This window comes from Colias philodice, chromosome 3 (assembly GCF_061535455.1).
Source record: "Colias philodice isolate Cphi_HAF_F1 chromosome 3, ilColPhil1 Martin Lab GWU primary, whole genome shotgun sequence".
NCBI classification, from domain to species: Eukaryota; Metazoa; Arthropoda; class Insecta; order Lepidoptera; family Pieridae; genus Colias; species Colias philodice.
In genome coordinates this window covers 13,003,902-13,031,459 of record NC_143088.1, presented here as the reverse complement: position 1 = coordinate 13,031,459, position 27,558 = coordinate 13,003,902, and the positions used below count along the sequence as shown (strand labels likewise).

Genomic DNA, 27,558 nt, shown 5'->3' with positions numbered 1-27,558 from the left:
ATATATACATATAATATCAACAGCACATCTCATTACATTGTGCTGATAATTTTGTTTACATTACAGGTATCAGGGCTATCTATGAAGACCTAAGCCATAATCTACTACACTGGTCACGTGCGGGTCTGAAGATATCGTTATACTTGTATCTTAGTTTCATGATGTTGTTTTCCTCACAAATAAGACGTGTAAACCTATAATCTAAATTTATATTTTTTTCAGGTGTCACAACTGTCCAGTCAGTCAGTCAGTCAGTATAAGTCGACAGATTAATCACGGGTTTTGGTATAAATTCTAACAAAAACAAGTATTTTTTTTTTAATTTGGTTCTGCGTTTAATCGCTTCGTTCACAAAAACCCTTACCAGACTTTTGTTGTTGACATATTTTCGAACAATTTTATGTCAATAGAACATGTTTAGTCGTGTTTTGGTTAAACCGAGCTCCAATTGCTGCTTTGTATTTGAAATTGGGTTACTCCTATGATATGTAATAAATAATATTGTTTTCCTTGTCGTTTGTAGGTAAATAAAATGCGTGCGGTTTTGCAGTGGCTTCTTATAATTAGAATTTAAATAGGGTAATTTGTAACATGTTATATACATCTACTTATTAAGATTGTGTGTGATTGGTTGTTGATGTTGATCTTTCTCCCGTCGCTGCTAATGTTAAAATATTCAATCCAATCCATACTAATATTATAAATGCGAAAGTAACTCTGTCTGTCTGTCTGTTACTCAATCACGCCTAAACTACTGAACCAATTTTCATGAAATTTGGTATGTAGATATTTTGATACCCGAGAAAGGACATAGGCTATTTTTTATCCCGGGAAAATGACGCAATCCCGGAAATCCCTGGAATGGGAACTATGCGGGATTTTCTTTGACTGCGCGGGCGAAGCCGCGGGCCGAAACCTAGTAACTGATAATTATGTCAACTAAAAAGTCTTGTGTCACTTTATGCGGTACGTAGCATGTATTTCACTTCCTTGATAGAATATTTTTACGTGGCCGTCTGGAATATTTGGTTCTAAATAGGCTAAGAAATTACACTATTGCGGCATTTAATTTCTAAATATCCTTAAGTAAAACAAAACACATCTCACGCTACAAACTTATACGTATCTACAGAATTACTTGAGTCGATAATTAGGACCGTTTTCAAAGGCTCCCTTTAAAGTTTTCTCAATAAAAGAGTTTCGTAGTTTTTTCCACTTTCTCAACTAGTTGGAGGTTCACTTTGGAAAGCCTTTGAAGTGCCGGCAATTTGTTCCGGATATGTTAAAAAAGTAATTAGGGAGTTGCGAGTTGCCATGTTAAGGTATAAGGGTTAGGCCACGGTTTAGGAAGGGTTGAATTTTTCAAACGCGTCTGTGAATTTGTTTTATGGAGTTTAACGTTGTTTGTGTTTAAAATGATGTTGAGTTGCATTTTATATAGTGTATTAGGGCTGTTTGAAAAATAAAATCAGCTTCAGTAGATGGACTGATCATTATTAGATAATATCTTTATTTATATTTAATACAAGGATTACTAATATACTGTATCAATTTGATACAATTGGAATTATTCCACCATAAACATAACTATAACTATTTTTTACAAAAAAACCTTAACTTAGTTGTAAACTGACAATTACTTAAAAAGATAGTATGTATACTTACTGGATTTATGAAAATGTTCCACAATGTTCACTACCACTGTTTATTTTTTGGAAGTTTACGTTTACTATATCTGAATATTTGTACAAAAGAACGAATCTATTTCTACGAATCAAGTTCCAAGTAAAACAAATTTTATGTTTCTGCAAAAAGTGTTGTGTCAAATTTCTCTGAAATCAAGTGTATATTCAAATATTCTGTATATTTTTTTAGAAACGAAATTTTACGACTTTGTTTGCTAAACTAATAACAAAATAATAAGAAATAGCTTAGCACAAGCTTATTCAAGCTTTTATAATTGTTGTCATTGATAAAGTGTTCGTATAATACTACTGAGGTATATCATAATGTTCCAAATAACAATTTTGAATATGAATTATTGAACACAAGAAATTTCTTCGTCACCAACAAAGGTATGAAAACCATAATCCATGTAAAAGGACAAACCGTGCATATAATTGCTAACACGAATGCCAATACAGTTGATTGCGATACAAAGCACAAAGTACAGGTAAACAATTTTGTCCAACTACAAAGGGCTTGCCTTTTACACCGGAATTCTGGCTGCATAGCTGGCGTTTGTTTTCGAAAAACGTCACAGTTAGGTTAGATAAATAACAATATATAAAACGTAGAATACAAAAATAGTTTTAGTAACTGTAGGATATTTAATTTAAAAACTGGAATCAAAAGAAGAACTGGAGGAAAATAATACAAATAAAGTCGGAGATGTGTTCACAGAGAAAATTAAAATTATATCTCCTTGATAAAACTCATAGTTTTAACAATTTGAAGATAAAAACTGATGAAATTATTCTATTGCCACCGATCCTTGGAAGGAATAAACAAGGAAAGTGGACTAAACATCTCTTGGAATGGTATCCCAGCGAAGGAAAAAGGAACAGAGGGAGACAAAAAATTAGATGGGAGGATGATTTATAGGAAATTGTAGGAGGAGCGACCTGGAGAAGAATAGCACTTCAAAGGCTATCATGGAGGAGTTTGAAAGAGGCTTTTGTCGAAAGGCAAGCAAGATACCCAGAAGAAAACTAGTTAAGCTATTAAATTATTATTGTTACTTGTAAATTTCTTGCAATAAAGGCTTTCATTCATTCATTCATTCATTCATTCATTCATTCATTCATTCATTCACCGATCCTTGATAAGTGTACAAAGTTTGAATTAATTCTGTCCATTTAAAGTGGGTCAAAATCGAGTTTTAAGGAGTCGGTTACATACAAATCTGTCTGTTACATACAAATGAACATATTGTGAAGCTAATAAAATCGTATTAGAACTCTCAATATCAAGTCTGCGGGTACATTTCAACAGATCGTCAACATCAAGGTTATTATTTATTCTCAAAACAAAGAGCATACATTTTAATGGTGCACACGATATACATACCATCTATTTTTACCTGCATCTACAGTCGATTGAGCAATCGATTATCGCTCTAGCGAGTCGCTTGACGATGCATTTTAGCTCTTACCAATGTTTGCCATTTTTATCTCGATAGTTTATGTGCTTCGAATACGAAGTGAGTTAACGAATTTTGATGCATATTTTTGATACATTTTAACGGTTTTACACGTGATAAGTGTTTGCATTTTATTGAAGTTGATTTTTTTCGTATTCGGAGTATTTGGATATTGAATTTAAAAGCTCCGTTTTAAGATGTGGATCAAATATAAAATCGCAATCACTTATAGAGAATATTCTGACGAAGCATTGTAGGTTACAAAAAACTTTCTTATTAAGAGGTTCGAATAATAAATCTAAACCATTTATGAATCTACATTATTTCACACAAAAATTGCTCAATATTGACAGAGCTATTCAGTAGGAATTCAATCATTCATTTCTATGATAAATAATCATGTGATACAATATGATAACTATCATGTATCACAAAATAATAATTAGGAATACTTGGAAATGTTAAATAACATATTATATGTATTAATTTCTTTGTTCTGGTCAGTCCAATTACAATGTTATTGAAACTAGTGATAATAAGTGACCCTTAATACAATACGGGCTCTGATATAACAAAAATATATTCTGCGTTTTCACTATGAATATTTTGAAGTACTATGTATTAATACTTGATTAGTACTGTAAATGTTGTAGATATGAATAATCATCTGATAACTTAATAAAAATATGAATTTATAATCTGGTAGTATATATATCTATATATTATAAATGGTAATGGTGGCCTGTGGTGGTTTTGATCCTCATTCTCGTCAAAAATGCTGAATGGATTTTGATGAAATATAGTACTACTGGATTAGCTAGATAAGTATTTACTGATCGATATATTTTTTATCGAATAATAAAACAGTCTTTTATGTTTTTTGAGGTATATGTTATCACTAAATGCTTTTTTAAGCTATTGCATAGCTTCTATCACGGGCCTTGAGCGCGGGGACCGAATCGAGAAATTCCGTAACGAAAAAACCTTACGCTCCCCACTCCGACGGGCTCGGAGGTGTGGCTTGAAGGAATGCTATCAGCTATGCAATAGCTTTACCGCGGCAGTCCCCGAGTGCCACACGTCTTTTTTTTAATTATGTCACAAAATAATCAGTAGTTGGGGACACCACAATGTTCTGGGGAATAACAGCTTAGAATTCAACGTAACGCCAATATAATGTGACGTCATAGGCATGTGAGGGTATTTCAGCTAGAAGTAGCACTTTGTATATTATATAAACGGATAAAATAGGTACTTAATTTCAATAGGATAAGGGTGGAAAGTTAAGTGGAAAGGATGATTTTAGAATTTCTGATATAATAATATACTTACAAGTATTTCAATATTTTGTGCCAAGTTTAACAAAACTTCATAAAAACTTTTTAAATCATTTAGGGCTTTTAAATAATTTGTTCATGAGCTATCTGATTTCAAAAGTTCTATTAAATTCGGCTAAGTCATTTTGGAGATCAGCTTGCACATACAGACGGAAACAATACCTCCACTTTTTATTTTATATATAATTCATTAAAGCATATTGTAAAGCTTGATATATTATTAACTTATATTACGTTTGTTATAAAAAAATACCAACTAATTAAAAATTAATTTTATGTCTTTTTGTCGAAATCCTAACTTGTAAGCATCGTTCGGGAAACTGCGAAAAGACATACAAAACAAATAAACACGATTTATTTCTATTGCGATCAAGGGAACGAATGTGTTAAATCGAACGCTTATTGGGTTTCGGGAATTAGCAATAAAACGACTTTGTATAAGTTATGAGCTGAAGCGATTTTAAGCTATTGCATAGCTTTAATCTCAGACTGAGCGCGGCGACCAAATGTAAAAATTATAATATAATTTTTACATTTGGTCGCCACGCTCTTATATTATAAGTATGATAATAATATGATGATATTCTGTTTCTATTTTTTTTTATGTCAGAGCAAGCAGAGGAGCAGGTGGGCCACCTGATGTTAAGTGGTCACCACCGCCCATAAACACTTGTAATGGTCAGTCGAATGCAGCTGTTCCTTTGTGGTTATTTTTTATGAAGTTTTTCGCAATCCATCAGTCCCCGGAATCACAGACACAATAGATAATCTATTGTGTCGCGCCCCGATCGGGGCGCTCGGTGGTCAATGGGTTAATGTACACTGAAGGAATGTCTGAAACAAGATAAACATGCGAAGTTTTTTGGATCATGTATTATATCGGACATTAATATTGGTTTTAGTAAGAAATGTCTGAAACTACATAAAATGCAAAGATTTTTTATTAAAAAACTTGTATAGTTAGTAAAAATATTTGATTTCAGATCTATATAATTTCAGAAGTTGGATCAATCATATTGCAGCTTTATTTCATCGCGGTAGGTATAGTAAAACCACGTAAAACGCACGTATTCGAATGATATATTCGAATATATGAGATTTTGTCTTGCTTTGTTTTGAATAAAAAATCTAATCTAATATTATTTGAAGATGTTAGCTTGACGTGGTCACTCTGTATGAGCACTGTATGGACTTTAGAGTGCTTAAGATAATAACCACAGAACACGTGTAGTAAAGAAATAGATTATGATATATTCCGCTTTGCGCTTTTGGCTCGTGCCGCTTAAGTCACTTGAGCAGAAAGGTGCTCACGGCGGTTTCAATTAGCAGCCCGGTGTGGACTGCACTTGGAACATAATTTAAAATAAGAACCATTTTACTTCTAGAACCTTCTTTCATAACATATAGAGCGGAATGCTCTTGATCTTAACGTATTTTTATCTTTTAAATGACCTCAATAGTGGCCATATTGATAACCTCTTTTATTCTATATTAATCCGCATTCAGAAATATTCTATAAAAAGTAATGAACAAGTATCTATGAAATAGAAAAAATGACACGTTTTAAAGCTGTTTAATTCATTTTTTCTCATTTGTTAGAGAGTGGTTCAATTAACGTCGTATGAAAACAAGGACTCCATTATCACTACATAGTATAAAACAAAGTCGCTTTTTCTGTCCCTATGTATGCTTAAATGTACTTAATAGGGTGGAGTGATAATGTATGAAAGAATTTTTTTTTTGTTTTTTTCAAAAGGCATAGCGACAGAAAGGTGCCTTTTAGTGAGTGAATTCAGCATACAAAATATTGTTTACCTGTCTTGATGTTTTGAGGTGCCCCAACCCAATTGAAAATTAGAAAAATATGATTTTTTCGCAAACTTTGATTTATTTTTTAATCACACTATTTTTATGGCCTTCAAGTCTATTATATAACAAACTTCTTTGTGATACACTAAATAATAGCCTGATTAGTTGTTTTAACGTATTTCATTAATGAAAATGATAGTAAAGAGGAATGAAAATATCAGAAATATGTAAGTAATTATTTAGTACTAGCTGCGCTTGCGGTTGCCTCGCGGTTTCACTCGCGTGGCTCCGCTCCTGTTAATTTAAGCGTAATGATATACAGCCTATAGCCTTCCTCGATAAATGGGCTATCTAACACCGAAAGAACTTTTTAAATCGGACCAGTAGTTCTTGAGATTAGCGCGTTCAAACAAACAATATCTTCAGCTTTATAATATTAGTATAGATTATAATATTAGTTTAGATAACGTTGGTTTTTTTTTTCAAAATAAGGTATTAGCAGTCGTGATACTGATGCTCTTGCCATTATAAAATCATTTTGTTTACTTTCTCGGCAAACTGCACTTGAAGCTTATGTCACCAATTTGATAACATGCTTTACGGCCTGGGCAAGGCATAGAAAATCTTTGATTTTCTGAAACGTAGTCAAACCGCTTTTCACGATGTCTTTTAAGGTTTCTTCAGATAAATTAGAAGTCAGAGGCTCAGTTTTCTTACATTCTTGCCACATAGTTAAGTTGGTATAATCTTTTGAGCAAGTACAAGAGAATTAAAAAAAAATGCATTTGCAACTTCAAATATCAAATAACCTTTGGTACTGAGTGACAAAATACTTCAGTTATCTTTTCTTGTTCTTTTTTGTTAGTTTGTCGGTCTTGATAAGCGTCTATATTCATTGAATATGGTGTGTCGAATAAGTTGTAGTACTCTATTAAAGCTAATAGTGGGAAGCGATGCTTTTCGCCACACATCAAACATTTCCGTAGCTTATCTTTCGGATAAATCATGAATTTTGTTATTTTATCAGGTTTAAATTCATATCTAATAAATAAGTAATAGTTTCTTAGCATCAGTATAAGTTGGTAATTGAGACACTGGGACTGGGTACTTCTCTGGCAAACAAAATACAGGACAACATGTCGTTTGTCGTATTTTGACTTCCAACACTTTGTGACTTTACTGTAACAAAGCGAAATTATAGATAGAACTCACATCAAAAATATTAAATTATGATCTTAATTGTATTTACGTGTAAAATATAATTAAGAAATATTACTAACATTAGTGTTATTTCCTTAACGGCACTGTTCAAAATCAACGTTTCCTACAATAAGAGTCGGCGCAAACGGGCCACCGACCAGAGCCACTGGTAGCCAGCGATAGCCACTTTTTTATATATTGAAATATTATGTATTCTGTGTCTTCCCGTTGGCAACCAACGAGATAACACAGAATCTAATTTAGCGTTAATTTGTCAAAATTAAACTTTAATGATTTTCGACTAAATTTTTTGAATTTCTGAAAGTTCATGATATTGGGGGCACCTCTAAATGCAAAGTATAATTTTGCATGTGTATTTATGAGCAATAATGACATCTTTTTACAGGTATGCCGAAACGAAAATGAAAAAAAATATTTTTCACTCCACCCTAGTACTTAACTACGCAACGGATTTTGATATGCATTTTTCTAAATAGATAGAGTGATTCAAGAAGGTCAATTAAGGTATACAATTTATTAAGTTTTAGACAAAGTGGGCGAAGCCACGGGCGGAAAGCTTGTTAACAATACAACAAACTTAACATACACTAAATAAACCCTGCTTTAAACCCGTTAAACTAATAAAGCACTTTGTCAACTTTCGGTTCAATGAAAATTAAATGAAACGTCACATTTTCCAAACCACGCTTGCCATAAAATGAGTGTGGTGACCGATAAAAAAATAATTAGCCACGTAACAACTACGCTTCCCCGTCATGGGCACTCGCCGAAAAGTTTTTGTTCGTTAAAAAAGGATTTAAACCGTTTTATTCCGAAATGCCGGAACTTTTAATCTGATTATTGGAATTTTATATAAAAACTCTTTGCGTAGTTTCACGTTTAATGAAACGTGTGGGGAGTAATTTGTTGGTGCAAGTGGAAGGTTCTTGTTATTTAATATCTGTATATTTTTCCTGAATTCACTTGAAAAAAAAAATCAAAAAATATCGTTAAATTCGGTGTCCAACTGAAGAATTCAGAAATATATAGACGGTAAAAAAAATTGTATTATAACCTTAAAAATGTAAAAACTCATCCTCTCTTTTACATTAAGTACATCATTTAATATGGTCTTTCAAACAGACGGTTCAATTTTGTTTATTTGTATAGACATGTGATAGTTTATAATATTAGATGTGTCACCTAACCGCTGTCATATTGACAAATTCAATAATTTCACGGCGATTGCTTCGCCTATTGAAAATCAGGGTCGGATTTGATAATAAAAATATGTAAATAAATAATAAAATAAACATTTTAAGTGGACTTTGCATAATCTAAATCGAAAAACGACTACTACATTTTTATCTCCTAACTTCGAAATTTATTCGTTAATCTAAATTAATTGTGTGACTAAATTTTATAACTATGTATATACATAATGTAGTTGAGCTACAAACACTGGTGTTTTATTAAAAGAACTGCACTTTAAGAATAATATTACTGTAAATTTAAACGTATGAAAATAATGTATGTAATATATTATTGTGTTACATTATTGTACGATAACTAAATCTAGGCTATAGCTATTCCTAGAAACCCTTTGAATTAGTACTAATTTGCGTGTAACGTTGTTATTCACGACCTTAGTAACGTAATGTGTGATTATTTTAGGGCCCTAAAGCAGGGCTTCTATTCATAATTCAATCTTAGCACTAACACAAATTATAATCTGGAATAACGTTTAAAATCTTAAATTTTAACATTATAAGGGGTAGAGTTTTAATTGTTATGTTATTTTACGATTTAACGTTTGCCTGTTATGTATTTTTTTCATTGTATGTTTCTGTAATAAAACTGATCTGCTTAAATAGATGACATTGATGATTACACCTCCCTATTTCTCATCAATCGTAACGTAATTAATAATTACTCGATTACGATCGCGTTTAACACACAAATACCACCTTTTGAGTGGAAATATTTTCGTATAGGTACATAATAATATTTTTAAGCTATTGCATAGCTTCTATCGCGGGCCTTGAGCGCGGGGACCGAATCTAGAAATTCCGTAACGAAAAAACCTCACGCTCCCCACTCCGACGGGCTCGGAGGTGTGGCTTGAAGGCATGCTATGCAATAGCTTTACCGCGGCAGTCCCCGAGTGCCACACGTCTTTTTTTTTATTTTCCATAGATTACTGAACTAATATGAACATCTAGTCCACAAATCCACTTCACATAAATCAAACAATTAAAATATTGGGGCCTCAAAAACTTAACGCTACACAGTCCGGCCCTGGCAACGGATAAGGCCCTGGCTAATGGATTGGAAACATGCGTTCTGTTAAGACAGGTGCTAGTTCTTGTCTCTATTCACAGCTAGAAACATCTGGATGTATAGATGTATATCTGGATGTATATCTTGTTCTGGTGTATGGTGAATGATAATCGGTGTAGGCTGATCACAGGCTGATACATGTGTTATAAATCAAGTGTGAACATTATAACGTTTATACAATGATGTATATTATGTATTTAACTAATGTATATTTTAAAGTTGGTTGAAGAAATAATACGCAATACTGAAAATACTTGCTACACTTAACTTGTAAAGAAGAAAAAAATGTATACAAATACAAAGCAATTATACATATAACTTCAACGACATTTAAATTTTAGAGAAGAAGGAATAATTTAATTCTACTTTATGCAAAACCACGCTATCAATACTAATATTAATTTATAAAGATACTAGCGGTCCGCCCCGGCTTCGCCCGCGGTACATATGAAAAAAAGATGTTGGCCGATCCTCAGACTTACCCGATATGCACAGAAAATTTCATGAGAATCGGTCCACCCGTTTCGGAGGAGTATGCAGACTAACATTGTGACACGAGAATTTTATATATAAGAAGAAGAAAATACTGAATCGATTTGACGGTAACTTTGTAGGTACACGCGTACATTTTGGCCTAGAATGATTCACAGTTTACTCGTGTACATAAAAAACAAATCATAAACTGAATCCAGTATTTATATAGAGCACTATATACACTTGTTAAGCGAAAAGCCAATTAACACACCTCTATCAATAAAACGAATTCAAAACAGAAAACGCAAACTCAAGGCTATTAATTTTAGGGTTCCGAACCTCAAAAGGTAAAAACGGTACCTGTCTGTCTGTCTGTCCATCAAGACCCTTTTTCACAGGAACTCGGTTTCAAGCTGAAATTTATATTGAATACTGAAAGTATACGGTCGCTTGAAGCTGTAAAAAATCAAACTTATAAGCCAACGTAATCGAAAGATACAGCCGTTTATGCTGAAAATTTTCGTAAATTTCGACATTCGCAAGGGAATCAAAACCTACAGGGTACTTCCTGAAATTTGAAACGAAGCAAAGTTGTATGGCACAGATGCAGGGATAGTTGTGAAAAGTATAAATTTACAGTTACAACATAATATAATAATTAACAATTAATTTATTCAAAGAACAACAAAGGTCCACTTGTTAGTTAGAATATCCTTATAACTATATAAAAAAATAATTTTATACGGAACCGTCTATGCACGAGTCCGACTCGTACTTCGGGTTGTATTTCATCCGGCCTTCGTTTCAATCAATATATCATTAAGTTAAGGTTAAAGGCTAATCATGTTATATGGGGCATATGCAATTTATGGCATACACATGACAGCCTTCTGTGAATAGAAGATTAATCATTAGATTGGTAATAAAACGCGTCTTTATTTTGCTCCCGATTTTTGCGATGCCAAATTGTGAGAGAAATAGTGGGGTATTTCCAATTTTGATCAATTTGAAGCTGCTTGTAGGGTGTAATGGGGATGAAGACGTTACGTGTGTACACTGTACAGGTAGGTTTTAGTCTCGTTTAGAAAAAAATCTAAATAATATTCATGAAAAATACTGAATGTATCCAGAACGAGAGTGTATTATTTATAATAAAAATCTGTATTTGCTTTCTTTGTATATTTTACAGTTTTATTATTTTTTATCTCTCGTCAATGTAACAAGTGTTAAATTGGGTAGACATTATTCTCTTGAAATAATTTCCTTATACACTCCGGAGACAATTAAAACGAACCTAAATAAAACTTATTATATGAAAATAAGATCATAATATAAGTTTATCCTACAACTGTTCCAAGAAATAAACATGACAATAACAAAGCATGCACCAACTTTCTATATAGGAAAAATGTGCATATTCTCCTCAAAAATAATTTCAACACAAAATCCCTTAGCAAGTGCAAAGCGATGGCTCATTAACGCTGTGTTTGCAAAACTCCGAATTAATTACGGTTTTGTCTCATTAAGCACGGTTCGATCCAGCCAAGTTATTTATGACCTGCGAATATTATTTCAATAATATAATTAGTAAATCGAATCTGGAAGTTGATATTCAATTTCGTTTAATTTTTTTATAAATGCTAGTGAAAGAAAATAAAATATACTCTATTTATAAAATTTGCAGGTTTTAATTGATACTAGCAGAGCCTGCGCTTCGCGGTTGCACCCGCGTGGCTCCGCTCCTGTTGGCCTTAGCGTAATGATATATAGCCTTCCTCGATAAATGGGCTATCTAACACCGAAAGAATTCTTCAAATCGGATCAGTTGTTCCTGAGATTAACGCGTTCAAAGAAACAAACAAACTCTTCAGCTTTATAATATTATAAATCTAGATTACATTGGTAGATATTACGTACTCGCAGTAGTTAGATACAAATAAAATACAACATGATATAAGTATTTAGTTCTTAGACATTCCAGTTCATAATATAAGCAAAAAAGGCGTGTGTGCTGAGCATACGTGTCAGAAGTGAAACTTCTTTGACAAGATTCAAAGATACCAAAATCGTCACCTTACTCCATGACGTGACGGTATTGCCTAGACGCAACGGTTTTTTTCACTTCAAAAGCAATGGAATATACCCGTATCTCATTTTCATCTATTAGCTTAAATAATTACGTCAAAAGAAATAACATAAATAATTGCGGTGATGACACCGATATCAGTCAAAGTTCTGTCGAAGGAATTATCGGCACTTTGTCCACGTAAATTAGTTTTGTCGTAGAACAAAGAAATGGTGACTCGTCTGTCTTTAGCTTATTTCTGATTTGTCATGGTTAAGCTGGTAAAACGGTGCTTTATAATTCAGAGGCATTGTTATAGGGCAATGTTAATATTTTTGGTTTCAAGCTGAAACTTATATCAAATAGGTACTACTACTATCAAGTCTTCTGTCCATTGAACCGGTAAAAAATAAACTTCTAAGCTAACACAATCAAAAGATTTACGTTTATACTACAAATTTTCGACATTCGCAAGGGAATCAAAACCTACAGGGTACTACTTCCTGTCATCCCAGAAAAATTTGGCAAAAATTAACGTCTTTTAGCACATATTATAAAGGAAAGAATGTTAAAGAATAAATTTTAAGTTACAACATATAAAAAACAGGTTTGTCCAGAACCCTCGGTGCGCGAGTCCAACTCGCTTTTGGCCGGATTTTTACACCCCCATGATAGTATCATCCAAGTGCCGAGTTCGTATTACTAAACATCGCAAGTGACACAACACCCTTGCTTGAGTATCTCCTCTGTACCCGAATCACGTCTCAACAGTTTGTTGACAATGCACTGGCCCATCACTCGGGACCGGCTATTCAATAAGGGAGCAAACTTCGCAAATGTGAACACGATACATTTGTCTCGACGCTCGTTGATTGCTTTTGGTGATTGAACCGCTGTATTTTTGGCTTGTGTTTTGAGAGCTGAATAAGATGAACAGTCGATAAAACGAATTAATAAAACGCCTGTTTTAACCCAATTATTACGATAGTACATATTAGTAAATCTTTTTTTATTACATAATAATATATTGTTTTAATATGATTTCTACAAAAATTAAGCTTTAAAAAGGAGAAATATAAAACACTTATTTTGTTAATCTGAATAATTTAAATCACTCATAGTAAAAATAACATCATAAATGTTACCAAAAACGGCATTATTCTACGTTAATTTTTACGAACAACACGTTCCAAACCAAACAAATACCAAAATACAAGCTCATGTAATATTTAAAAGCCAAAGCAACGGCACGTAAATACGTCTAATACATCACCATCACCCATAATCACTTTAAAACACCAGAAACCCGCATTTAAAGGGGCATACATTCAAAATTACGGGAAATATAAATAGCTGACAAAAGGGAATTTAGGGACGTACACGGTTTCTCTTCACAATAGGTACACGTTTGTAAAAAATTATGTGGTCGTCGTTACCGAGGAAGTGATTTGGCAAGGTTTGGGCACGTGCAAATATAATTTTGTCTCTTATTTGATTTTATCGGGGTCGGATTATGGTTGTTTTGTACGTATGGTATGGCTGTGTGATGGAATTTGTATATGATGTTTAGATATAATGTTTCATGTTGAATATTAATAATAATTAATTTATACTAATATTTTCAGAATTCAGAGTTTGTTTGAACGCGCTAATCTCAGTAACTGCTGGGCCGATTTGAAAAATTCTTTCAGTGTTAAGATAGCCTGTTTATCGAGAAAGGCTATAGGATATAATATATCATCACGCTTAGACCAACAGGAGCGAAGCAATGCGGGTTAAACCGTGGCGCACACACTAAGGTGTACTTAGCTGTTATAAACACAAAAAAACACGCACGCAAATAATTTCACGAGTTTACTCATGAAATCACACTGTTACTCTGTACCTAATTGACAACATAATTATTATTAACTAGCGGTCCGCCCCGGCTTCGCCCGTGGTACATGTTTACGTTTTCTCTACATAAGAACCATCCTCGTACTTCAAGGAATATAATAAAAAAATAATTATCGAAATCGGTTCAGCCGTTCTCGAGTTATGCGCTTACCAACACATTTTGCGATTCATTTTTATATATAAGATTAATTTCAATTTTACTTTCCTATCCTGTTGTAATTTATTTATTTATCAGTTCATTAATCATTATGTAACGCCACCGTTATATTTTATACATATAAGATTATACCATAGAGCACGTTAATACGTTTTCTACACTCGAAGGATCAATTTCAAAATGTCTTCTAATTTTAATTTTATACGACACTAATAAAAAATTATTCTTACTTATAGATGTAAAAAGTCAAAACATTATCAAATAATCATAATTATTATCCATATGAATAATTAAATGGCAGCTATGTGAATGTTTAACTAATGAGTATTGAACTGTGTTAAAGAGAGTCCCAGAGTATTCGCGGAACGAAATTAATATAGGATGAGCAAAATTGTGTTATACGGACGTGGAGAGTGGGTGACTTAACGGATTTAAATGGGACATTTTAACGGATTTAAAACATGATTTATTTCCATCAATAGTTAATATGAAGTAGGTATGTTTGCATTCAGTATGTTTGTTCAGTTGAACCAATTTTTCTGATGTTGAGCAGTACAACGTCTTATTTAATTGAAAAAAATTTTATTTGATATTTAGTTTTATAACATTTAATTGAAAAATTTTAAAGAATATCGATCACGAGGCGGGATTCGAACCCGCGTCTTTCGCCATGCACACGTACGCTTTACTATACTCTATACTCACCCCGAACTGGCAATAATACTTACTTCGAACCTAGTACAATTCACTGCTGGTATGCCATGTTTAATCATCAACAATATTTTTGACAAAATGTTGGTATAAAATGTATTAAAAGTTCAAGGAAACATATCTTTATGTAGTACGAACAATCTCTATTCATGGCAGGAACACTAAAATACTACCCGAAGAAAACTGCATTTTAAAATTTAGATTTATGTATAAGCTTGTCGTTCTCAATGCCCGTGTGTCCATGTTTATCAAAGATAATATAATTACTGTAGTCTATTGAAATCAAATATATGCAATTGTACGTCAAATCAATGTGTGCTCTATGATCTAGTACTAAGCGTCAAATTTGAGTGGCATTCCGTTCCGATATCAATACCTTGATTGCATAGTGACTCTGGGAATTTAATTAATGAATTTAATACGCAAATAATTTAAAATTCAGCACACAAATGTCTAAAATGACGTTCGGAGTTCTCTACTTTTCTATGACATTTAAAGTTATTGCATAGATATTCATTTTGAGCATGATTTTATAAAATGGCTACTAACAAAAGAAAGTCAAGTTTATTTACACCACTTATAACTTAAGAACGGCTGAATCGTTTTTGATTTATTGGATTTGTATCTGTTTGGATACAGACAATAAGTATGTAACATTCTATTTTACAAATCTTCTTAAAATTATCTAGAGTAGTAGAGCTAGAGTAACTGTAGTATTATAATAAATTAAAAGTATAATGCAAATTATTTATGTGAAAATTATTATCCAAAACTGTTTTTCTGTGTATCCTGCCGCCGAAATTTAATAACAATAATATGAAGCATTACCCTTATGTAAGAAGAAATGAATAAACTTTAATTTATATTAAAGTTTATTCATTTCTTCTCTCTCTGACACTTATGTGTCAGAGTCAGATATTCGTACAAAGGAAAAATATATCAATAAGAACGCTATTGCACGCCTCATAAGCGAAGCGTTGAGGTGGGTACTACTGTCACTTCGCGCAAAACATCTGATTTTTCAAACTTAAAATGTCTTTATGTATCATACATTGCACTTGTAAGATAATACATACACACACATATTAAGAAAAAACACTATTTTTAACGTTCATGACATTTTTGATATCATTTTTGTTATTTAAACTAGTTAAAAAACAGTTTAAAAAAGTTCTGTCTTGGACGTCCGTGTGTCTGTATGTGCGGATCCTTTTTCTTGTTAACACGATAGCGACCGAAATACTTTACTAATCTAGTCTTTTTTTTTCTCTTACGCTTGAGTATGCTCAGGAATAGAACCCTTTCATTTTTCAGGGTCTGATTCGATGTGGTTTAATTGTTATTAAATAAACAAAAATAATAATTAATAAATATTTATTAAAAAAAAATATGAGGCGTGCACTTTTGGATTTTCCAAATTATTTATAAACTATCTTCCCTGTGAAATATGTTGTATACTTCCTATAATATAATCTGTTTGATCATTCTTTCTTTTAAAAATAAATAATTTTAAGTTCTATTCTAAAAAAAGCGTGTATGCCAAGCACACGTGTCAGAAGTGAAACTTTTTTGACAAGATTCAAAGATACCAAAATCATCGCCTTACTCTTGTCGGGTTGTCGTGACGATATTGCCTTGAAATTTTACTCTCAACGCGCCTAAAGAAGTTTCACTTCAAAAATAAAGTATTTATTACTCAGCTTGTTATAGCTACCGAAGTTAAAACGGAGTTTAAACCATTCCGCAAATTAACCGTCGGTCAAACACTGAAATGCCTGATAACTTCATAACCATGTTAATTGTCAAAATTGTGATCACATTGCGCGGATAGTATTGAGATTATAGATTGTTTGGACAATGTTGTAATACTGGCAACGTAATGTATTTATGCCACAGATAATGGAATACTATACAAGTATTTACGCTATGTATTAAGGAGAGATTAAGGGATGTAACAGAAGGTTAATGAAGACTGAATCTGTTGTAGTTTTAAAATGTTAATCATCAAGTAAAATCCTACCGTATCTTACCGTATCCGAACTTAACATTTAATTTATGGTATTTTAACAACTTCGCGTTGCGCATTTTAATATTTCTGCAGTAAAATATTATGTTATGCTCTAAAATTCTATGTATATCACTCAGTTAAAGTTCTATTGCACGCCTCATAAGCGAAGCGTTGAGGTGGGTACTACCTACTGTCACTTCGCGCAAAACATCTGATTTTTCAAACTTGAAATGTCTTTATGTATCATACATTGCACTTGTAAGATAATACATACACACACATATTAAGAAAAAACACTATTTTTAACATTCATGATATATTTTTGATGTCATTTTTGTTATTTAAACTAGTTAAAAAACAGTTCTGTCTTGGACGTCAGTGTGTCTGTATGTGCGGAGGATTTTCTTGTTAACACGATAGCGACCGAAATACTTTACTAATCGAGTCTTTTTTTTTTCTCTTACGCTTGAGTATGCTCAGGAATAGAACCCTTTCATTTTTCAGGGTCTGATTCGATGTGATTTTATTGTTATTAAATAAACAAAAATAATAATTAATATATAAATTTTATTAAAAAAAAATTATGAGGCGTGCACTTTTGGATTTTCCAAATTATTTAAAATTAGTTTTGATTAGACTGGATAAATATACAGATAGACAGTCTTCTGTCTATCTTTATATTGGAAAAATTACGTCTGTGTTAATGTCATAATTATATAGATCAACATAGTAACTTGATAAATCACATCCCCTATAATTAATCACCGTCACTCTTTTCTATTTTAGGAACATGCACATCCCTCTAGAAAATTATGAATATAAAATTGATACGTTAGGTTAAAAGAATAAACATAGAATTAAATTCAAAATCGTTCAAAAACACCCATTACGCTAACACATTGAGTCGAAGTATAGGGTATGCTAATCTGAACTGAGCATACCAGTTCGGAATATTATATTAGCTCTTTCAGGTCACAGTTCAAGATGAACTTCTGTGTGAGATTACACACTTCTGATGTAGTCTTGTCACGATTATTTGGTGTACTAAATTGATGTGAATGTGGGAATATTATGGAACTTTCTGCCCGCGTAATAAAAGGACATTCCGATGGAGATCACACTTTTCACCACGGTAAAGTATAGCCAATGTCTCTGCCTATAATTGTAACTATATCCAGACGTAAATACTATATCGTAAAATCGCTACTTTCAACTTTGCAACGTGAGGGAAAGACAAAGAAACAAACACACTTTGTATTTTGACTCGGCTCCAACTTGGTAGACTTTTTTTTTAAGTTTTTAAGTCTTTGAGGGTTATTTTATCAATTGAAGCAGACAAAAAAAATTCAAAAAAAAAATTCAAAAAAATTCAAATCCAATTAAAATCCGTTCAATTATTGTTTTTTAGAAAAATGTATCATTGCATGCCGTTGAATGAGAGCTAAACATGCTGCAATAATGTATTTTAACACCCCTATATACCATGTTTGCAACGATTATAATATTAACGATTATAAACGATTTATTTATTAATTTTTATATAAATACTAGTTTTGCCCCGCGGTTTTACCCGCATCGCTCCGCAGCTATTAGTCATAGTGTGATGATACATAGCCTTCAATGAAATAATTTTTCAAATCGAACCCTGGTTCTTGAGATTAGCGCGTTCGGTCAAACACATAAACAAACTCCAAAGCTTTATAATATTAGTATGTATAGATTACTATAGGATATAAATCGATATCTACAGCTCGGCTTTAAAAATGTTCACTTTATTGGATCTTTCGATGTAACATTGTGTAGGAAGCTATGAATAAGTAATAGTTGTTGGTTGTTCCGTTGTATCGAGTCGTGCGTTTTATTTGTTGGAATTGTTCTGTTTAATTGGAATGTGCGATTTTTTTATTGGAACGAATATCAGTGTATAGCTTTATGTTAGACTTGTTTGATATAGGGCGGTGTCTTCTATTGAGAGTTAATTATATTGTTTTTTTGTATATTGATGTTAAGATTTGTTGCGTACTGCGAAATTATATTATCTGCACTGCACAAATTTCAGCTTGAATTATGTGTGACAATGGGAACAATTTTAGCTTGCTAAGCCTCATAGTGTCATATTATTTTTAATTTTCCATGCTAAATAAACATTTTCAATTCTATTAGTGACATATTTTAATTTTCTAAGCTAAATAAACAATTTTCAATTCTATCAATGACATATTTTAATTTTCTATGCTAAATAAACAATTTTCAATTCTATTCTAAACTAGCGGTCCGCCCCGGCTTCGCCCGTGGTACATGTTTACGTTTTCTCTACATAAGAACCATCCTCGTACTTCAAAAAATATAATAAAAAAAGAATTATCGAAATCGGTTCAGCCGTTCTCGAGTTATGCGCTTACCAACACATTTTGCGATTCATTTTTATATATAAAGTCTTTAATTACTCAGCTCCTTATAGCTAGTATAACAGCTCTTTGACAAACAACAATTTGCTTACAGCAGTACACACGTTTCATAACGACAAAAAACAATAATTACTCCATTGTACTTCATATTCCCAATGATAAGCGCAAAAAGATCGATATATAAGCATTTGATAAGGGTTGAGGTCCAAGCAGCCGCAGACCCTCTTTTTGCAAGGAACAGCCGGTCAGACTATCTTGGGTCAATTAATTTATTCTGGGACCAAGATTAATGGAATGAACATGCAAATTGCGTCAAATTTTAATACTATTAGTATCAAATTAGATGACGCCTATTGAATATTAAATAAGTTTATTAATGATGACGGGAAGTTTCGGAAAATTTCGAAGATGATATTGGCAGGGTTGGTTTTTAATATTTTACTTGACAAGTATGGTTAACAGTTTTGAATTCTTGTTCAAGAAAAGTATTTAATCACTATATATTTTTCGCTTACTTCTCATTCTCAGGTCTCATGTCTCCTTCAAATTCCTATGCTCATATAACGACAAAACCTATATTAAACAGGTACAATTTGAAGGTCTTCAAGAGGAGTGAGTGAACAGGTACATTCTAGGGAAGAGCGCTCCATCTTAGGCCACATCTCAGCTTACCATCAGGCGAGATTATGGCCAAGCGCTCCCCTATTGTACAATAAAAAGTATACCTTTTTATGTTGGACATAAATAGATATTTGTAATTATTACTGATCAATGTGGACGGCGTTCGTTAAAATCGGATTAAAGCCATTGTTTTTATTATTGGATTAAAAAGAAAGTCCACATTAATTCACACTTATTTGTAATAGAAGACGTTTAAGAGCTCAAAGGAAAAATTCAAATAAAATGGGAGATTTAATAGAGGATTGTTATTGAGATACACAAGGGGCTATTGTATTACTATATTTTTTATGGAAACAAAATGTAGGATACAGAAGTCAAGCCTCGTGTATCTTTGTAGACACTATTTTACCTTTTTTGTCTTACATAATATTTATTATATTGATTCGGATCCAACGCAAATAAATTAGGTATACACACGTCCTACATATATTTGTTCACATAATAAAAAATGTAAATTTAAAGCTTTTAATAATAATATTTCTAAACTTCGTGTTACAGTTATTGTTTCCAGTATAAACAGCAACATAAAAAACTGTGAATTCCCTTGACGCCTAGAAAATATGCTAATAATTTTATGATATTCAAACTTTGCTCATAAAATGTAAATCAAAAAAGCTCTTGAAATTTAGGAGCCTAAAGACATAAAATTGTGACGAAATAAATTAACGCCAATACAAAGATTAGCGATATTAATCTTAAGTTCGATTAATAATTACGTTCTTTGTACAGTCGATCAACTGTTGAAGAAAATACAAACTTCAGTACTGCCTTAAACAGATGAGAAATGTGTTAAGAATTGAGCTCTCGATTTCATGTTTAAAGTTTCGAGTTATTCAGAGTTTAATGAGATTTTTAAAGACTGAAAAAGGCGAACTCAGTAGGATACCATTTGGAAACTTATAACTGGATTACGTTGAGACGAGGGCACATTTGAAGGTACTTTGTGTAAGAGTTATGAAGAAATACTCTGGAGATGTGAACTGAACATGTCTTGAGGAATATAGTTCTTATTTCCTCGTAAAAGAGAAACTTTTTAGCTTTAATGCATGTCTTGCAGCAAAGCTTAAAGCATTTATCTGTTGCAGGTTTTCCTCTCAATGAAATCATTGCTTTAAAGAACTACTTTAGTATGCTATTTAGAATTATTGTGCTCTGATTGTAGCTTAGGAGGCCTTATACCACCGCGCTTGTAATTAAAAAACACTTGGTATATCAATTTTGCTGCTACATGGGACATTAAAATTACATCGAAAAATTAAATATGTAACAAAAAATATCTTCAAAGAACTTAACCATTATTTAACATTCACTAGTCTAAAAAGACTTCCTCCGAAAATTGGGTTAACCCTGACCCCTGGAAATACAATCAACGTCTACAATTTCAAAGAATCATCAAAAATTGCGTCACAATTTTCCAGGAACACTCAGAAATAATTTTCTCCATACGAATGCGTTTGTTTACGATCTGAACAAAAACTCATAACATTTTCGGGAGAAGTTAAGCCGAAATCACGGAATCGATATGAGCAAAAAAAGCCCGCCAAAAATTTTCTAACCCGGGAACTGACGTCATAAATCACAATGCCCGTTATTAAAAATAAGCCTCCGTAATCTATAGTAAGTAATAAATTTCGGTCCGCGTGTTTGTTTGTTTAAATTGATTTATATAGTTGATAATGTACTTGCGTTATGCGGGCTATAAATCATTTTGGGCATTTATGGCGTATGAAACTAAAAGATTGGGGAGATAATGGATTTTACATAGTTTTTCACGCCGCTTTTAATGTTTTAGTTAACGATTAAGTGTTTTGATGTTAAAAAATATATTTTTTAACAGTTTTTACTGAGCTCACTGCCTTAGCCATAGATTTTATTTCTAAATTCATATGTATGCTTTACGGTTACTTTTCACAGCGTGTTACTTCACTAGTATTTTTAAATTTAAATCAAATATATTTTGGTGTTGACTCTATTATTCTTAATTCATTCAAATTCTAAAGTATTTCCCCAGGCAACGCCGCGGAGCAACACATACTGTGCGCTATTACATTAATATGCAAATGTGACGTCACATGCATCAATCAATTTCATGTGCCATTTAGGTATAATGAATGTTTGTTTAGTTTTATGGCTTTCGCGATATTGTCGGATGGTTTATTTATTAATATTACTAAAAATGTTATAGGAACTGTTTTTGGCACTTTGAGAAACGAAAATTCGCTTAGAAATCATAAAAAATAATAAAATGTGATAATAAACTTATTCAACTAAATATAGGCTTCGGTCTTAACTACTGTTATAACCGAAAACTTCAAGTTTCAATATTAACCGCGCCCGATCTTGAATGTAAATCATCCCTTTGCGAGCTACGATGTTGCAGACATACAAACAACTATTTTTATTTTGTACAACAAAAAAATAAAATGAACTGGAGTAAAATAATGAAAAAAAAAAATATTCAAGATGATATATTCTAAACTTATTTTTGCAAGGTCATAGCATGGCATGTCATGGTCATGATTTTGAAACTTTGAATCTTGCCAAATAAGTTTCACTTCTGACATGCTCGGCACATAGCTCTGTTTTTAATTATTAGATAACCCATTAAATAATTGTAAAACATAATCATGATACCTACATACGTGCGTTATTAATTCCAAGTATAATTTATGGAACCTGCGGGTAGTCGAGACAGGATAATTTACAACACGTCGACACAACGTGTTATCGCTTAGGGATACTTAATTAATATGTATAAGAATACTGTTTGCTCGTACGATGTACGTATGTATAGGTTTTACGTGACTGTTGTTTAGCGGTTAATTTATGTGTTAGATAAGTTTTGATAGAATTTATGGGACTGTGGTTTTGAATTTTTGAAGTGAAACTTCTTTAGGCGCGTTGAGAGTAAAATTTCAAGCTCGCGTCATGGCAATACCGTCATGTCATGGAGTGAGGCAACGATTTTGGTACCTATCTTTGAATCATGCCAAAGAAGTTTCTCTTTTGACATGTCTGCTCGGTACACACACTCTTTTTTATTATTTTAAGATACTTAATAAAAAATCGTTTTAATAAAGGAGAGTTTAATATAAAATATAAAAGACGAAGTAACATTAGTTTAGAGACACAAATATAGTTAGTTAGATAACAGTACTTCCAGACCTGTATCGTCCAAATTTTATCAGAAACTATACAGCCAACACCGTCTTGACGAGTTCGATAAAATTTCAAAATTCCATTATAAATATTTTCTTATAATTTGGAAGGTGTAATAAAGATAAAATGGAGGTATTCCGTGACAAGGGCGCTTGAACCAATAAAACATCAAAGGAAATAGGACTCTGCTTCAAAATGAGTTCTATCGTATATTTAATTTTTTATTCTCCTGGCATACACGCGATTTCATAGACACGAGCTATTGTGCGATTATCAACTCTATACCCATAAACTAAGGTTCATTATTGAATGGTAGCAAAATACACTTTTTCTTTGTAAATGTTAGGTGTTGTAATACGACTACATTGAGATAAAGTTTGAAAACAATTAAGGCTTTATAAGTGACTTTGCTTACAGCTATAATGTATAAATCAGTAAAATGATTATAAAAACATGGAAGTATACAATTTTTACCTTTATTATTTACCTGATTACTTTTAAACTGGGAGAGTCATTATTCATATTTAATAAGGGCAAAAATATAAACAATACCTAATTAAAATATTATAGGATGACTGTGTCTACCTGAGGATAAAAATAGGATTACACTACATGGTTTCTAATCTACTGAACAACTTTATGTGATCATGTTATAATAAATAAGTACTTTATCAGGCAGCATTTTAATCCAAAGTATCTTTAACACCCTTAAAACTAGTTCACACCTAAATAAAACTACCAAGACTGTCTGAAAATAACTTACAACATCTTAAAGTTTCAGTCAATTCGTACATCATTCTAGCAAAGTGCCGTAATTCTCGAAGAACGTATAAAACTTCAAACCCGACATGTCAAGCTAACAAAGGGCAATCACAGTTTACATGTAAATAACTCGGGAACTGTGGGCACCGCCGTCGAATACCAAGTTCGTCATTTATATCTTCTGGAAGGTTCTCGAATTCTCGCGAACAATTGTGACGTACTGACGGGACGGGATTGACAATTTTATTAAGCACTAGCAACGCATTCTGGCTTCGCACGCAAACATCCTTTTGAATCACCTTTTAGCCATCAAAATAATGAAGATACCCAAGATCTATTTTTAAGAACAGACAAACAGCGAAAGCGAACTTTATTCAAACAATGTAATGATTAATTATTATGTTATAGAGACAAATATTGCAACCGTAATTTTATTATTCAATTTTGAATTAGACGAACATTTGCCAAACCCTATAAGTAACAGACATACAAACATTTTAATAGTAGGTAAATAACTATTAAGTTCTAGTACGATAATTAATAATTCTTCGTATCTCAATAAATTAATATCCTGTAATTTCTTAATAATAATATAATGAAGAAGGAATGTCCTGACAATGTCATATTTAATTTAATGAAGGTAGGTAACTTAGCAATATCGGCTACACGTGTATCGATTAATTTCTCGTCGCATAGAAATTAGGGAAAATAGCGATGATGATAATTGAAATAAAATATCCATCAAAACTGAATTAATGAGGTCCCAGTTTGTCACTACATGAGTGCCGCACACGCGTCAGAAGTGAAACTTCCTTGGCAAAATTCAAAGATACCAAAATCGTATATTACTCCATGACGTGACGGTATTAGCATGACGCGACTTTGAAATTTTACACTAAACGCGCGTAAAGAAGTTTCACTTCAATATAACGATCAAAATTTAATAAATGAGATACCAGTTTATCACTACTGAAGAATCTTTACCGCATTTCTATTCGTCAATTTTAGCTATAAAATGATTTCTGAACTACTAACAGTATAACTTGTTCAGCTCAATAGTAAAAAGTATCATAGCATTAAAATAAGTTTCCAACTGCATGTTCAGCAACTTGCAGGAATCCGAATAACCCCAAGGTTTGAACAGTCCCAAAAACCACCAAGTTTTAATGTCACCGTTTTTGTTGACAAGTTTCCTATCAATTTGGTCTTTCCGAATCTAGCAGAATGTCCCCACTTTTCCATTAAGAAAAACTTTCTCTTTGAGATAACGATAAATTTCATTCTTGCAACATTTGAAGAAAGTAATAATACTGATATTGAATGTAGAGCCCCGAAGTGAGGCAATTTATTTAAGTCAATGTAAGTCTTAGATTATTCCAGAAACCTTGTATATTTCTGCGAATTATTATTACGGTCATAATATATATTGAAGAGGAGCGTATTTTTTGTTATATAAAGTAACAAGTTAAGGAGTAACTAACCCAGAAGGAATATATTAAATTCTTGTATGGTAGTCTAGTTCAAAACTTGGTACACTCAAATGTGGATTTTATTTAATAAATGCGAAAGTCTATTCTCATGGAATACTACAATATTATCTATAAGAACAAATATCTACAAAATGTGATATAACCATTCTTATAAAATAGCTTCAACCCATTTCTTTGATTGTAAAAAGAATTGCCTGTACTCATGTTACGCCATACTTTACAGACTTGATTAATTTCATTGGTTTTTAGGTTTGATTGGGTCCTTCTTTTGACAATAACAAACATTAAAATTTGCGACATCGGCTTAGCTGTTCACGCGTGATACCGTGACCAAGGGAAATGAAATACGAATTCGTTTTATATATTTTAATTGAATATAAAGATATTTCCCAATTAAAATGAATTGCTGAGATAGCATTAATTTGTCATACATTTCAATATTCACACAAAGTTTTCAGTACAATACTAAAGATAAATCTCTAAAAAAAGACATTCACAAGTAACAGTTCTAACTTAGCGCTCACAAAAAACTCGAGTGCGTCCTGAAGTCTAGTTTTAGCGACTTTTCCGAGTTCCCAGGAATCCTTGAGTACTTGAAGAGGCAGAATTAGCGCATTACGCATAATAAGCCCAACTACTAGTCCGATAGTTCCAGTACTTTTGAAGTTACAAAGGAATCTGTGCTATGTTTTTGTGTAGGATATAAGGAATTTCATTCTAACATTTTTTGTTATCTATATCTTTATTTCCTTAAGTTTTTTTATAATATTTTTGATGAAAATTTTGGTTGGGTTGTTGACTTGGACAAAAAGAGTAAAATAAAGAGACTTTTAAAAGTGCCTAGGTATAAAGCGATTTAAAATAACTAAAATAAAAGAGATATATAAAATCTCTATATATATAAAAATGAATCTCTATTTCCCTTGGTCACGGCATCACTCGTGAAAGGGTGGACTAATTTCGATAATTCTTTCTTTATAATATTCTTTGAAATACGGGGATGGTTCGGTTCTTATGGAGAGAAAACGTAAACAGTACCACGAGCGAAGCGGACCGCTAGTCACTTATAATAATGGGATGAAAAACTATTCGATCAAAGGTAAACTAAAACAGCCTAATCTAATAAATAAATCAAATTAAACAAGAAACAATTGTGTTAATATTTTACTTGACTAAAGTTATATATTTCGTTACAGCCATATTATTCTAATTTCAGCCTCACATCGAATATAAGGGCAAAGTCACCCATTCAAGTGTTACGTAAATAAGACCAGAGCTTCTTATTTGACTAGCCATTAAGGGCTTTATATTGCTACTAAAATTGTTAACGACCATTTCTCCATACTCTATTCCATTGCTGCTCCAGTAAGAACAAAATTGTTAAGAGCATCTGAATTTACTGTTCAACGCGCAATGGATAATAATATCACGCAAGGGAAAGTTACGTGCAAATTGGATGCTCGCTCGTACGCTTTCAAATATCACACAGTCACGATATTACCATGTTTTTGCAAGAATCAATGTGTGAAAAAGTCGGGAAGGTTGTAACTTTGGCAATGCTTTTACGATGTCTGAATAGCATTATGATAAACAGGCGATCCGCCAGTCGTTTTTAAAGTTTAAGGTTCAAAATTGAATATCTTTCCATCAATATGACGGTTAGGGGTCGCATTTGACGCCAAAAAATTTGTAACATCAATTTTTTCAATTCATTACCTGACTTTGCAAAAAGGGAGGAATTGTTTTTCGTAAATGGTATAATCGTATTGTATAGGTCTTTAATATCTACAATATAATTTGAAATTGCCTTTCTTTCTTGACATTATTTTAAGGAAACAGTTGTTTTTTCTCTATTTATACAATCCATGCATTTCTTGCTACTACAAGAATAGAATTTACCTTTTAACTAGGGATGTAAC

General features: G+C 32.3%; 1 protein-coding gene and 1 long non-coding RNA gene across 3 annotated transcripts in view; one reads left to right on the top strand and one right to left on the bottom strand.

Annotated features, from left to right (window-relative positions):
* LOC149490081 (uncharacterized) overlaps positions 1-27,558 on the top strand; it is a 417,590-nt gene that overhangs the window by 164,637 nt on the left and 225,395 nt on the right. The window lies entirely within an intron of this gene.
* LOC149490084 (uncharacterized) overlaps positions 1-27,558 on the bottom strand; it is a 238,421-nt gene that overhangs the window by 209,171 nt on the left and 1,692 nt on the right. The window lies entirely within an intron of this gene.